Below are 15,363 nucleotides of genomic sequence, written 5' to 3' on the forward strand. Positions count from 1 at the left end.
TCGTGTGTGTAGAGCAGGTGAGATGAACACACACCTGACTCGTGTATGTAGAGCAGGTGAGATGAACACACGCCTGACTCGTGTGTGTAGAGCAGGTGAGATGAACACACGCCTGACTCGTGTGTGTAGAGCAGGTGAGATGAACACACGCCTGACTCGTGTGTGTAGAGCAGGTGAGATGAACACACACCTGACTCGTGTGTGTAGAGCAGGTGAGATGAACACACACCTGACTCGTGTGTGTAGAGCAGGTGAGATGAACACACACACCTGACTCGTGTGTGTGTGGAGCAGGTGAGATGAACACACACCTGACTCGTGTGTGTGTGGAGCAGGTGAGATAAGCACACACCTGACTCGTGTGTGTAGAGCAGGTGAGATGAACACACACCTGACTCGTGTGTGTGTGGAGCAGGTAAGATGAACACACACCTGACTCGTGTGTGTAGTGCAGGTGAGATGAACACACACCTGACTCGTGTGTGTAGAGCAGGTGAGATGAACACACACCTGACTCGTGTATGTAGAGCAGGTGAGATGAACACACACCTGACTCGTGTGTGTGGAGCAGGTGAGATGAACACACACCTGACTCGTGTGTGTAGAGCAGGTGAGATGAACACACACCTGACTCGTGTGTGTGTGGAGCAGGTGAGATGAACACACACCTGACTCGTGTGTGTGTGGAGCAGGTGAGATGAACACACACCTGACTCGTGTGTGTAGAGCAGGTGAGATGAACACACACACCTGACTCGTGTGTGTAGAGCAGGTGAGATGAACACACACCTGACTCGTGTGTGTGTGGAGCAGGTGAGATGAACACACACCTGACTCGTGTGTGTAGAGCAGGTGAGATGAACACACACCTGACTCGTGTGTGTGTGGAGCAGGTGAGATGAACACACACCTGACTCGTGTGTGTAGAGCAGGTGAGATGAACACACACCTGACTCGTGTATGTAGAGCAGGTGAGATGAACACACGCCTGACTCGTGTGTGTAGAGCAGGTGAGATGAACACACGCCTGACTCGTGTGTGTAGAGCAGGTGAGATGAACACACGCCTGACTCGTGTGTGTAGAGCAGGTGAGATGAACACACACACCTGACTCGTGTGTGTGTGGAGCAGGTGAGATGAACACACACCTGACTCGTGTGTGTAGAGCAGGTGAGATGAACACACACACCTGACTCGTGTGTGTAGAGCAGGTGAGATGAACACACACCTGACTCGTGTGTGTGTGGAGCAGGTGAGATGAACACACACCTGACTCGTGTGTGTGTGGAGCAGGTGAGATGAACACACACCTGACTCGTGTGTGTAGAGCAGGTGAGATGAACACACACACCTGACTCGTGTGTGTAGAGCAGGTGAGATGAACACACACCTGACTCGTGTGTGTGTGGAGCAGGTGAGATGAACACACACCTGACTCGTGTGTGTAGAGCAGGTGAGATGAACACACACCTGACTCGTGTGTGTGTGGAGCAGGTGAGATGAACACACACCTGACTCGTGTGTGTAGAGCAGGTGAGATGAACACACACCTGACTCGTGTATGTAGAGCAGGTGAGATGAACACACGCCTGACTCGTGTGTGTAGAGCAGGTGAGATGAACACACGCCTGACTCGTGTGTGTAGAGCAGGTGAGATGAACACACGCCTGACTCGTGTGTGTAGAGCAGGTGAGATGAACACACACCTGACTCGTGTGTGTAGAGCAGGTGAGATGAACACACACACCTGACTCGTGTGTGTGTGGAGCAGGTGAGATGAACACACACCTGACTCGTGTGTGTAGAGCAGGTGAGATAAGCACACACCTGACTCGTGTGTGTAGAGCAGGTGAGATGAACACACACCTGACTCGTGTGTGTGTGGAGCAGGTAAGATGAACACACACCTGACTCGTGTGTGTAGTGCAGGTGAGATGAACACACACCTGACTCGTGTGTGTAGAGCAGGTGAGATGAACACACACCTGACTCGTGTATGTAGAGCAGGTGAGATGAACACACACCTGACTCGTGTGTGTGGAGCAGGTGAGATGAACACACACCTGACTCGTGTGTGTAGAGAAGGTGAGATGAACACACACCTGACTCGTGTGTGTAGAGCAGGTGAGATGAACACACACCTGACTCGTGTGTGTAGAGCAGGTGAGATGAACACACACCTGACTCGTGTGTGTAGAGAAGGTGAGATGAACACACACCTGACTCGTGTGTGTGTGGAGCAGGTGAGATGAACACACACCTGACTCGTGTGTGTAGAGCAGGTGAGATAAACACACACCTGACTCGTGTGTGTGTGTGGAGCAGGTGAGATGAACACACACCTGACTCGTGTGTGTAGAGCAGGTGAGATAAGCACACACCTGACTCGTGTGTGTAGAGCAGGTGAGATGAACACACACCTGACTCGTGTGTGTGTGGAGCAGGTGAGATGAACACACACCTGACTCGTGTGTGTAGAGCAGGTGAGATGAACACAAGCCTGACTCGTGTGTGTAGAGAAGGTGAGATGAACACACGCCTGACTCGTGTGTGTAGAGCAGGTGAGATGAACACACGCCTGACTCGTGTGTGTGGAGCAGGTGAGATGAACACACGCCTGACTCGTGTGTGTAGAGCAGGTGAGATGAACACACACCTGACTCGTGTGTGTGTGGAGCAGGTGAGATGAACACACACCTGACTCGTGTGTGTGGAGTAGGTGAGATGAAAACACACCTGACTCGTGTGTGTAGAGAAGGTGAGATGAACACACACCTGACTCGAGTGTGTAGAGAAGGTGAGATGAACACACACCTGACTCGTGTGTGTGGAGCAGGTGAGATGAACTGGAAAAGCAGGCAGTGGGTCAAACCACTGTGAGGAAGGGGAGGGGGAACTGTTTCTAAATGCATTTTTGCGTTGTTTTTTTCTACTTACACAATTATTTAGGTATACATAGATATATTGTTTACAATAGAGAGTGCGATATTTTTTAGATATTTTTTTTTGGGGGGGGGGGGGGGCAGTACGCGCAGTAACAGGAAATCAGTTGTTCGGCTCAAATCAGCGCGCAGTGAAAAGAGAAATTTGATATTTCACCAAATCAGTGGATTAAAACTAAAGTAACGAGTCTGTTTTGAAAATGTAAGAAGTAAAAAGTACAGATATTTGTGTAAAAATGTAATGAGTAAAAGTAAAAAGTTGTCTGAAAAATAAATAGTGGAGTAAAAAACTGATACCAGAAAAATCTACTGAGGTACAGTAACGAAGTATTTGTACTCCGTTACTTCCCACCTCTGCTCCTGAGCAGTGCAGACGACTCGTCTCTCCATACAAGAGGCGTCTAGAAGCTGTAATCACCAACAGAGGCTTTTCTACAAAGTATTAAATAAAGTGTGTTTAATACTTATTCCCTGTGTCATTTCACTTTATTTATTATGACTCAACTTTTATACTTAAATGTTCTGATTTCTTTGTATGAATTCAATATTTGGCTTGATGGCTACATCTGGTGGAAATTTTGTGAAATCCCCTTAATGATTAAAATGCTGATGTGTTAAATATTTATTTTTCCTGCAGTTGGTTGTCCCCAACGAGCTCCATGAAGATCTGCTTTCCATGATTCGGAGTGGAAGATCTTCAGCGGCCTGCCATAGAGCTCTGATCTCAAATCTACCAAACACTTTTGGGATGAATGTGAACACTCCCCTCAGCATAGACATACCTTTAATCCCAGGCCTGTTCTACTCAGGAACAACATGCTGGCTGAAGAGTTGGAGAAACAAAAGAGGACTGAACTCCAAGCTGCTTCTGCTGCTCACCATTACACAGGATCTGGAGATGTAGACTGAGATTGCTGCACCGGGAGAAAACGCAAAGCCATTCAATCCTGTCTGGTGTGTCTGGTCTCGGTTTGTGAAGATTATCTTAAACCTCACCTCATTAGTCTGGGGCCTTTAAGAAGCACAAGTTTAGACTCACAAGTTCAGAGCTGTATAGCAGGAGATCTTCTACTCCAACCCATGTAAAGCAGATCTTCATGGAGCTGGCTTTGTGCACTGGTGCATCGTCAAAATGACCTCACATTAATATCTGTTCTGTCAGGAACAGGAGTTTCAAACGGCACGTGTGCTTCAAGATCGGAACAACATCAACGGAAGATGACGAGAGTTCAAAAAGACCTTCAACGAACTCGACCCCTGAAAATGTTCAAAACCGTTCACCAACTCCTGCATGACGATCATCTGAGAACAATCCACATCATCTCACTTCCGCACCCAACCTAGTCACCAGATTCAGCTCCTGCGGACTTCATCCTGTTTCCGTAGATATAATCCAGCTCGCCGTTTTGACACCGTTTCGAAGAGCCGGCGCGAATAGCAGAAGTTGTTTGACGCTTCAAAAAAGAGGACTTCCAGGACACATTCCAGAAGAACGCTGGAGGTGCGGTGTTGCTGTGGGAGGGGACTATTTTGAAGGTGATAATGTGTAAACATAGATAAATTAAGTACTTTCTTGAAAGCAGAGCTCTTTTTGATCCCACCTCGTACACTTCTTGGTGTCTCTGTGACTGATATTCCGAGCCTGTATTGGAGAAACTGACCAAGAACGAGTTGGATGACACACTCCATTTGGAGAAGCAGTTCAAATAAAGCATAAAGTGTAATATAAAGTATTTATCAATAAAGAAATGAATAACATTACAGGTAGTCACCAACTTGGATGTGTGTTCTAATGACCCATCGCCCCTGACCCGAGTCGAGACGTGGCCTGCTCTACCCAGGAGTCTTAAAGATTGGTGATCAGTATGGGGTTGTATTCCATAAGTTATTAATAATTTAACATATTACAGTATATAATTTAGAAAAACAAAGCAATATACAGTACAACTCTACAGTACGCTTGGACGAGCGCCGGTTTGCTACGTTTGCCTGCTGCGTGAAACTTTAAATATTTGTACATTTTTGTTGTTTCGTCATCACATGGACAAAACATCGTAACTCAGTAGCGTTCTTTTAAAAAGTCTATACTGAAGTTTTCTCTGAGATAAAATGGAGTAATTGTGTGTTTAATTGAAAAGTACTGAACAAGATTCATATCCAGCTCATGAAGGTGTCTGATTGATGAGTCGTTCATGGACGACTCGTTCAGTTTTAAACGAGTCTTTAATATGACTCAGAAGAAACCCAGCCATTAGGGGGGCACAAGCCAGTGTACTCTTAGTGCCGGTCCCAAGCCCGGGTAAATGGGGAGGGTTGCGTTAGGAAGGGCATCCAGCGTAAAACATGTGCCAAATCAAATATGCGGATCACAAATGAGAATTTCATACCGGATCGGTCGAGGCCCGGGTTAACAACGACCGCCACAGGTATCGTTAGCCGACAGGGTACCGGTGGAAATTGGGCTACTGTTGGCCGAAGGAGGAGAAGGAGAGGAGGAAGACGTCTACAGAGACGGCAGGAAAAGGAGAAGTGTAGGAGAGTAGAGGTTCGGGTTGGTACTTTAAATGTTGGTACTATGACGGGTAAAGGGAGAGAGATAGCTGATATGATGGAGAGGAGAAAGGTAGATGTGTTGTGTGTTCAGGAAACCAAGTGGAAAGGGAGTAAGGCCAGGAACATTGGAGGTGGGTTTAAACTGTTTTATCATGGTGTGGATGGGAAGAGAAATGGTGTAGGGGTGATTCTGAAGGAAGAGTACAGTAAGAGTGTAGTGGAGGTGAAGAGAGTTTCTGATAGGGTGATGATCGTGAAGGTGGAAGTTGAAGGGATGATGATAAATGTCATCAGTGCCTATGCTCCACAAGTTGGCTGTGAGATGGAGGAGAAAGAAAGATTCTGGAGTGAATTAGATGAAGTGGTAGATGGTGTACCTAGGAAAGAACGATTGGTGATTGGGGCAGACTTTAATGGGCATGTAGGTGAAGGGAACAGAGGTGATGAGGAGGTGATGGTAGGTATGGTTTTAAGGAGAGGAATGTGGAAGGGCAGATGGTGGTAGATTTTGCTAAAAGGATGGAAATGGCAGTGGTGAACACTTATTTTAAGAAGAAGGAGGATCATAGGGTGACGTATAAGAGTGGAGGAAGGTGCACACAGGTGGATTATCTTCTGTGTAGGAGATGCAACCTGAAGGAGATTGGAGACTGTAAGGTGTTGGCGGGGGACAGTGTAGCTAGACAGCATCGGATGGTGGTCTGTAGGATGGTTTTGGAGGCGAAGAAGAAGAGGAGGAAAGTAAGGTTTGAAAGAAGAATAAGATGGTGGAAACTGAAGGAGGAAGAGTGTAGTGTGAGGTTCAGGGAAGAGGTCAGACAGGGGCTTGGTGGTGGTGAAGAGGTGCCGGATGATTGGGCAACTACTGCAGGAGTGATGAGGGAGGCAGCTAGAAAAGTACTTGGTGTGACATCTGGAAATAGAAAGCAAGACAAGGAGACGTGGTGGTGGAATGAGGAAGTGCAGGAGAGCATTAGGGGAAAGAGGTTGGCAAAACAGAAGTGGGATCGACAGAGTGATGAGAAAAGTAGGCAGGAGTACAAGGAGATGCGGCAGCAGGTTAAAAGGGATGTGGCGAAAGCCAAGGAAAAGGCATATGAGGAACTGTATAAGAGGTTGGACACTAAGGAAGGAGAAAAGGATTTATACCGATTGGCCAAGCAGAGGGACTGAGCTGGGAAGGATGTACTGCAAGTTAGAGCAATAAAGGATGGAGAGGGAAATGTGTTGACTAGTGAGGAGAGTGTGTTGAGAAGATGGAGGGAGTATTTTGAGCAGCTGATGAATAAGGAAATTAAGAGAGAGAGAAGGTTGGAGGATGTGGAGTAGGTGAAGCAGGATGTAGATAGGTTTAGTAAGGAGGAAGTGAGAGCAGCGATTAAGAGGATGAAGAATGGAAAGTCGGTTGGACCAGATGACATACCGGTAGAAGCGTGGAGATGTTTAGGAGAGATGGCAGTGGAGTTTTTAACCAGATTGTTTAACAGGATTCTGGAAGGGGAGAGGATGCCTGAGGAATGGAGAAGGAGTGTGCTGGTACCGATCTTTAAGCATAAGGGAGATGTGCAGACCTGCAGTAACTACAGGGGAATTAAGTTGATCAGTCACACCATGAAGTTATGGGAAAGAGTAGTGGAAGCCAGGTTGAGAGAAGAGGTGACCATCTGTGAGCAACAGTATGGTTTCATGCCGAGGAAGAGCACCACAGATGCCTTATTTGCTTTGAGAATGTTGATGGAGAAGTATAGAGAAGGACAGAAGGAGCTGCATTGTGTATTTGTGGATTTAGAGAAAGCGTACGACAGGGTGCCGAGAGAGGAGTTGTGGTATTGTATGAGGAAGTCAGGTGTGTCAGAGAAGTATGTGAGGGTGGTGCAGGACATGTATGAGGACAGTGTGACGGCAGTAAACTGTGCAGTAGGTACGACAGACTGGTTCAGGGTGAAGGTTGGACTGCATCAAGGATCGGCCCTGAGCCCTTTCCTGTTTGCAGTGGTGATGGACAGGTTGACGGACGAGGTCAGACAGGAGTCTCCCTGGACTATGATGTTTGCAGATGATATTGTGATTTGTGGTGAGAGTAGAGAGCAGGTTGAGAAGAGCCTGGAGAGGTGGAGATATGCGCTGGAGAGAAGGGGAATGAAAGTCAGTAGGAGTAAGACAGAGTACATGTGTGTGAATGAGAGGGAGGGCAGTGGAGTGATGCGGTTGCAGGGAGAAGAGGTGGAGAAGGTGGAGGAGTTCAGGTACCTGGGGTCAACAGTGCAAAGTAATGGAGAGTGTGTTAGGGAAGTAAAGAAAAGAGTGCAGGCAGGGTGGAGTGGGTGGAGAAGAGTGACAGGAGTGATTTGTGATAGAAGAGTATCTGCAAGAATGAAAGGGAAAGTTTATAGGACTGTGGTGAGACCTGAGATGTTGTATGGATTAGAGACAGTGGCATTGAGTAAAAGACAGGAGGTGGAGCTGGAAGTAGCAGAGCTGAAGATTTTGAGATGTTCATTGGGAGTGACGACGATGGACAGGATTAGAAATGAGTTTATTAGAGGGACAGCACATGTAGGACGTTTTGGTGACAAGGTGAGGGAGGCGAGATTGAGATGGTTTGGACATGTGCAGAGAAGGGACATGAATTATATTGGTAGAAAAATGCTGAAGATGGAGCCACCAGGTAGGAGGAAAAGAGGAAGGCTAAGGAGGAGGTTCATGGATGTGGTGAGGGAAGACATGCAGGTAGTTGGTGTAAAAGAGGCAGATATAGAGGACAGGGTGGTATGGAGACGGATGATCCGCTGTGGCGACCCCTAATGGGAGCAGCCGAAAGAAGAAGAAGAATATGACTCAGAAGAACGAGTCGTCTCAAAGAGTGAGTCGTTTATTTTCTAATGGACGCTCATGAGCGAAGCTTCGCAAAATCTCTGTAGGTTGTGTACAGAATTACATTAGAATTCGACTCTCGATTTCGAATGAACTAAATGACTCGAACAAAGATTTGTTCGTTTTGATGAACCGTTTGAAGAACCGAGTCACTACAATGTTCCGATTTTCCCATCACAAAGATAATTAGATTGAATTAGTTATCAGCTTTTTTAGAGTAGTAGAGGAAAAGTGATCTAATATAAAATCAATGATAAAAATAGTCATTAATATGTTTTTTTTTTTTACATTAATTTCTATTCACACCATTGTTCGAAGTTGCCACTATGTATTCCAGTCCATCCCTGTAGGGGGCAGTAAAGCACCTTGAGCGTTGGTGAGAGAAGAAGAACTCACGCTTTCTCTCTCTCTCTCTCTCTCTCTCTCTCTCTCTCTCACTCACACACACACACACACACACACACACACACACAGCAGGAAAATGACAGAATCCAGTATTTCGATAGATCAATTATCAGCTGATCAGTTCATCTGTCCAGTGTGTCTGGAGCTCCTGAAGGATCCTGTAACTACACCATGTGGTCACAGCTTCTGTAAGGTGTGTATTAACGGCTTCTGGGATGAAGAAGATCAGAAGAAGGTCTACAGCTGCCCCCAGTGTAGATAAACTTTTACTCCAAGGCCTGTTCTACGCAGGAACAACATGCTGGCTGAAGTGGTGGAGAAACTGAAGATGACTGAACTCCAAGCTGCTTCTGCTGCTCAGTGGAACACAGGATCTGGAGATGTGGACTGTGATTCCTGCATTGGGAGAAAACACAAAGCTGTCAAGTCCTGTCTGGTGTGTCTGGCCTCCTTTTGTGAAGATCATCTTAAACCTCACTATCAGTCTCAGGTTATAATGTTACAGCAAACGTGGAAAGAACTGAAAAACAGGTGAGAACTGAAGGTTGAGTTGGTCACGTGACAGTATTATTGTTTTTATTGGAGGTGTAACGGTACACAAAACTCACGGTTCGATGTACCTCGGTTTTTGAGTCACGGTTCAGTTTCCTTTTTTTTTAAAATTTATATTATAAAATTAAATACTTTTTAATTAAAGCAGTTTATTGTTAACTTTTGTGAACATCAGCAGTTTATATATATTTTTTAACAATTTAATTAAAATGCCTGTTTGCTTAAATATCAAATAATATTTAATAAAAAAATACAATATAGGAAAATAAAAAGAGAATAAATCGAACGCAATGTACTTTGCTGTTATATTGATTTAATTGAGTAAACAATTAAATTGGCACAAATTAAATTGTTTAAATAAAATGAAATAAATAGAACATTTGTATTAAGTATATGGTTTGGTTGTTGGACCCCATTTGGGTGATACAGATGTGTATATAAGTGTGTGTTTGTTTTACATTTAATATAAAATCTTCTAATGATATGATCTACTTAACTGTTCATTCCATCCATCCTTCATTCTTTCACTCGCTTGATATGAAACCGTCGTTAAAAACTGACGTGATTTTGCGTTCGCTCAAACCGACACGCGACACGCTTTCTTTTTTATACCCCTGACATCGCTGTGTATGTGTTCATGTTTAATAATAATAATGGCGGTCCGCCGCTTAATACGTTCCTGAAGGAATTCCAATTGTAACTACGTTCCGCACGTCAAAAAGGATAGCGTTTGTTACACCTGAAACCCCGTACCGACACGTGTGCTGTTACACCCATACTTTTTATTATTGTATTACCATTCGCTCTTTTGTGTCTGCTGTCCAGAGCAGTGTATAAATACACCCTTATTATTGTGTATTCACTGGAACGCTGTACAGGTAAAAGGTGAAATCGTTATCCTGTAGAAGTACGAGATGGTGAAACGGGTCATAATCACATGGGCATCAGATCTACTTTCTTCTAAGATCGAAAGACCAATCCAAGAACATCTAAATGTGATCATTAGGTTCTTCGTGATTAGTATCGCAGGATTGAGCCTTTTAACATAATTGTGCGTTCACGTGTGGTCCATAGCAGTGCGATAAAGGTGCAGCACTGTGATTGGCTGGTGAGCGATACAGTAGCCAATAAGTACAAGGTTTGTTATTGCTGTAGAGCAGGAGTTATTGTTCGAATGTTATGTTATGAAGAACCTGGAAAAAAAAGTGACAGTTATTATATACAGGGGCAGGGGTCACCCAGAAATCACGTGGGTTACGTTCTAAAACACGCGAAAATCCGTAGATTTTGGATTATGGTATCTTAGGGATCCGTCTAGACACTATGTCTCAATAATACAATAATGTGTTGAAAATTTGTATGAAATTTGTTAGTGAAAATTGTTTAAATTGTTATTCCTGACGTTCCTGAACATTCGGTCCCGCTTCGGATTCCCGCCAATTTCAAAATAATCTGCTGTTAGTCAGGTTAGGAGATCTCTGTCGACTGGCACGTGAAGTTTTAAGTATTTTTTACAATTTTGTCGTACAGCCATTGTAAGAGTAAAAATTCGAAGTCAGACCATCATAACGTGGGGACTCGCTGTATATATAAACATTACGATCAATCGAGAAAAATATTTAATCGCACATTTTTATCTGTTGTAAATGTACCTTAAATGAAGCTTTTAATACTCTAATCAACATGGAGAAATATTGACGCTTTCTGCAAATGTGTGTTTGTTATCAGTGAAACAAAACTCCACATAGAGCATGAAGAGAAAATATTCTTGTGAATGTTTTAAAGTAATTATTGGTGTTTTAAATGACGCTAATCATCAGGACAGCAAACGGAACTTTTGCTTTGTTTCCACACGGACGGTTTTAATTGGCGGATTTTGGCGCTTGATTTAAAACCTTGCATCAGTCAAACATTTTTTTTTAATTTCCGAGTAAAAGGTTTCCTTTTCGTTTTCGTCTCTTTTATATTTACTTATTTATAATTTTTTAGAAAAATAATCAGAACTAAATGCAAGAAAACTCAAAATGGTAAATTTTTCAGTACTTATACTGCACTTGAAGGTTTTAGATGAGGGTGGTTGCTCAGTGGTTGAGGTTCTGGGTTACCGATCAGAAGGCCATTGGGTTTAAGCTCCAAAATTGCCAAGCTGCCCTCTGTTGGGCCCTTGAGCAAGGGCCCTTAACCTTCTCTGCTCCAGGGGTGCTTGTTTTATCGTGGCTCCGACCCCAGCAAAAAAAGAATTTCACTAACTTCTGATGCAGGAATAATAAACTGTATCTTCTTCAGTGGCAAAATAATGAGCTGAAGGATGAGAAGATCAAATCCCAGCAGAAGATCCAGGAGAAGCAGAAGAAGGTGCAGGAGTTGAAACAGACTGTGGATATTATAAAGGTGAGGAATGAGCTGCATATGTGTGGACAATAGAGTCACCATACGATGAAGATTTACTTGTTAACCAGACTTTCATCTTGCACGTGTGTTCTAACAGAGACGTTCCCAAGCAGCAGTAGATGATAACGAGAAGATCTTTAATGAGCTGATCCGTTCCATGGAGAAAAAGCGGCAGGAGGTGACGGAGCTGATCAGAGCTCGAGAGAAAGCTGAACTGAGTCAAGCTGACAAACTTCTGAAACATCTGGAGAAGGAGATCGCTGGTCTGAAGAGGAGAATTAATGAGCTGGAGCAGCTTTCACACACACCTGATCACATCCACTTCCTCCAGGTAACACTCACTGTCTGATCTACAGAGGGCGCTGTTTCTCACAAAGTTTAAATGAATCTCCCCGTCTGAGATTCAATCGTTCCTTTCCTTCTCTATGATTCGTTTCCTTCTCTGTAGAGTTTCTCATCTCTCTTTGTGCTTCTCCCGGACTTGACGACTCGCCCGGCTTCACCGTCAACGAACGGCTCTCGTTTGACGGCGTGAAAAAATGTCTCACGGATCTGAAAAAACGAGTCGAGAAAATCTGTCAGGAAGAATTCAACAAATTCCGTTCACAAGGTAACAGAAGCGAAGGTTTTTTTCTGAATATACGTGTCGTGTTTGCGTTTCAGTGCCATTATTCACGTCTCCATTTTTATCTCCACCCCTGCAGCAGTTCACCTTTAGCTGCTGATGATTTCACTTTCAGAACCGAAGAGCAGAGAAGAATTTCTGCAATGTAGGTCTAAACAAACAAACAAACAAACAAACAAACAAACAAACACGAATAAATGTTCGCAAAATGATTCCTCATAACATTTTAAAGCCATGATGTGCAGAACATAGAAGAACTTATATTTAAATCATTTTGGATCAATAAAAAATACAAAAAAGGGAAACTAATAAACAAGAAGAAACAAGAAGAATTGACCTTTACAAAAATTGCAGACATCGTCAAATATTTAAATCTCCGCCGCCTTAATGCTCCTGTATCGATTCATGGACCATTGAAAGTCAAACTTTCATGGACGGGGGGTGGATCTGTTCACGCACATTAATAATATTTATTAAAGGCTTCTTTCTTTTTAAATTTTTATTTTAAAAAAATAAAAATGTGTGTGTGTGTGTGTGTGTGTGTGTGTGTGTGTGTGTGTGTGTGTGTGTGTGTGTGTGTGTGTGTGTGTGTGTGTGTGAGAGAGTAATGTTGCATATATGGAAATGGAGACAGAAATATAGAAAACTTTTGCCGACCTTTCCACCACTGCAGCTCTATGGACTGCTCAGAATAAAAGTTCTCTGTGGGAGACACATGTACGATGCCATTACAGCAGAGAAGCAGAGAAGCAGAGAAGCAGAGAGAGAGAGAGAGAGAGAGAGAGAGAGAGAGAGAGAGAGAGAGAGATAAACTGCCACGGTCACTGATAAAAGCGTGAACTTTGTAAAAGCGTTCAGAATGTTTGAAGCTGATGATGAAGCAGAGAATGATGTAGACGAGGACGAGGTGATATTTACGGAATTGCACGATGTTTTACGAGATGACGGCGAAAGGTATGTTCTCCCTTCACATCACCGGTGTGCAGCCCACACCCTCAACCTTATATACACGAACGATAGTTACATTCCTGACGGCGAAGGCAGATTGAAAAGCAGTGTACAGAAGTGCGACTGGAAAGTGTTCAGCCTTGTGGTCAAACTTTAGTCGATCATCTTATTGTTCTCTAAGAAGTTATTAAACATTTTAAATGTTTAGGAAATGTCTTTTGCTCTAATATAACTTATTTCTTAATGGCAATGATCTATATGACACCTGTTACACCTGTAAGGCGTGAAAGAGATACAAGTAACGCAAAAGTAACGCAAAAGTAACGCAAAAGTAATATAAAGCACTACTTTCCATAAAAAGTAACTAAGTAACGTAATTAGTTACTTTTTTGGGGAGTAACTCAATATTGTAACGCGTTACTTTTAAAAGTAATGTTCCCCAACACTGTTGATTGGTAATCGAATCAGATGCCTCCTATCATCATAGCATCAAATCTTCAACGATTCACAGTTTAAATCTAAATCGCATTTCAGATAGAGCAGCATTGTGAGGACTGAAGGAGTGCATTATGAGGACCGAAAGACTGCATTATGAGGACGGAAAAACAGGTGAACTCTGTGACTAACATCTGCCCTTTGACTCTTTTAGATTACTGTCATCTGACTCTGGATCCAAACACGGCTCATCGGCAGCTCGTCCTGTCTGAGAAGAACAGAACCCTGACGTTCAGCCGCACCCGTCAGCAGTACCCTGATCACCCGGGCAGGTTCGATCTCAGGCCTCAGGTGTTGAGTACGGAGAGCGTATGTGGACAAGCTTACTGGGAGGTGACGTGGACCAGTGACGTCGGCGTGTCCCTGTCAGTCGCGTATAAAGAGATTAGCCGGAAAGGCCAGTTTAACGAGTGTGAATTCGGATACAACCCTCAGTCCTGGACTCTGGGCTGTTTCTTTCATTCTTTTTTTTTCCAGCACAACGAAATCAAAACGGAGCTCGAGGATCCTGTAGCCTTCACCGTAGGAGTGTACGTGGATCACAGTGCAGGAATCCTGTCTTTCTATGGCGCCGGGGAGCCCATGAGGCTCCTGCACTGAGTTTACACCACCTTCACGCGACCTCTGCACGCCGGCTTCAAGGTCGTTCATTTGGACTCGGTTATAAGTTTATGTGATCCTAAGGAGTTCAGCCTTTAATACACAATATGGACAAAAGTATCGGGACACCTGACCTTTTCTACAAGTTGTGGTTCTTCTTCAAACTGTTACCCCAAAGCTGGAGGTACAAAATTGTACAGGACGTCTTTGGATGCAGTGTAATAAAAGTTCTCGTTCAATTGAACTTGGAAACCCAAACCTGTTCCAGCATGTGCACAAAGCGAGCTCAGATTAGAATATGTTTTTTAAAGTGTGGAGAGGAAGATCTCCTGCTGTAGAGCTCTGATCTCATCACTTCCGAACGCCTTTAGGATGAATGAAACCGTTGACTGCACCCAGGCCTCTTCACCTTCTCACCTACATCGGTACCTGACTTCACTCAAACCCTTGTAGCTGATGAACACAAATGTCCACAAGCACACTCCAAAATCTAGAGGAAACATCTTCCTAGAAGAGTGGAGGGAATTGTGTGGAATGTGATGCTTAAAAAGCACATACTATCCTAATGGCCAGGAGGTACCAACGAGCTCTGGATTTGAAATGTCTGTGGACACCTGGCCATCATGATCTTATGAGCTTGTTGAACATCTCAGCCCAGATTTCAGACATGTTCCGTACACTTCGATTTCTCAACTGTAATGCAAAAACAATCTGATTGTCCTCAAACCTTGTCCATGTTCATCATGTCCATCACAGCGCACTGAGCTTTTCTCAAGACCTTTTGGCCTGCAGGTAGTTTACAACACTAGAGTTCATCCAAGGAGGAAAAAGTCGAAGTCAAATGCAGCAGTGCAAATAGTTTGTTTACGTTGGATTTTTTTATCCAACTGGATTTCAGCCATTGCCCAAAGAACCTCAGGATTCAGCAAAGTCAAGTCAAGTTTATTTGTATAGCACTTTTCACAACAGACATTGTCT

At 44.0% G+C, this 15,363-nt stretch overlaps 1 pseudogene across 1 annotated transcript; it reads left to right on the top strand.

Moving 5' to 3' along the window:
* Positions 1-12,441: 12,441 nt before the first annotated feature.
* LOC310730485 (tripartite motif-containing protein 16-like) lies at positions 12,442-14,553 on the top strand (annotated as a pseudogene). The gene is made up of 2 exons (XR_014538392.1): positions 12,442-12,487; positions 13,940-14,553. The product of XR_014538392.1 is annotated as a tripartite motif-containing protein 16-like (transcript).
* Positions 14,554-15,363: the final 810 nt, after the last annotated feature.

This window comes from Silurus aristotelis, assembly GCF_946808225.1.
Source record: "Silurus aristotelis genome assembly, chromosome: 8".
Lineage (NCBI taxonomy): Eukaryota > Metazoa > Chordata > Actinopteri > Siluriformes > Siluridae > Silurus > Silurus aristotelis.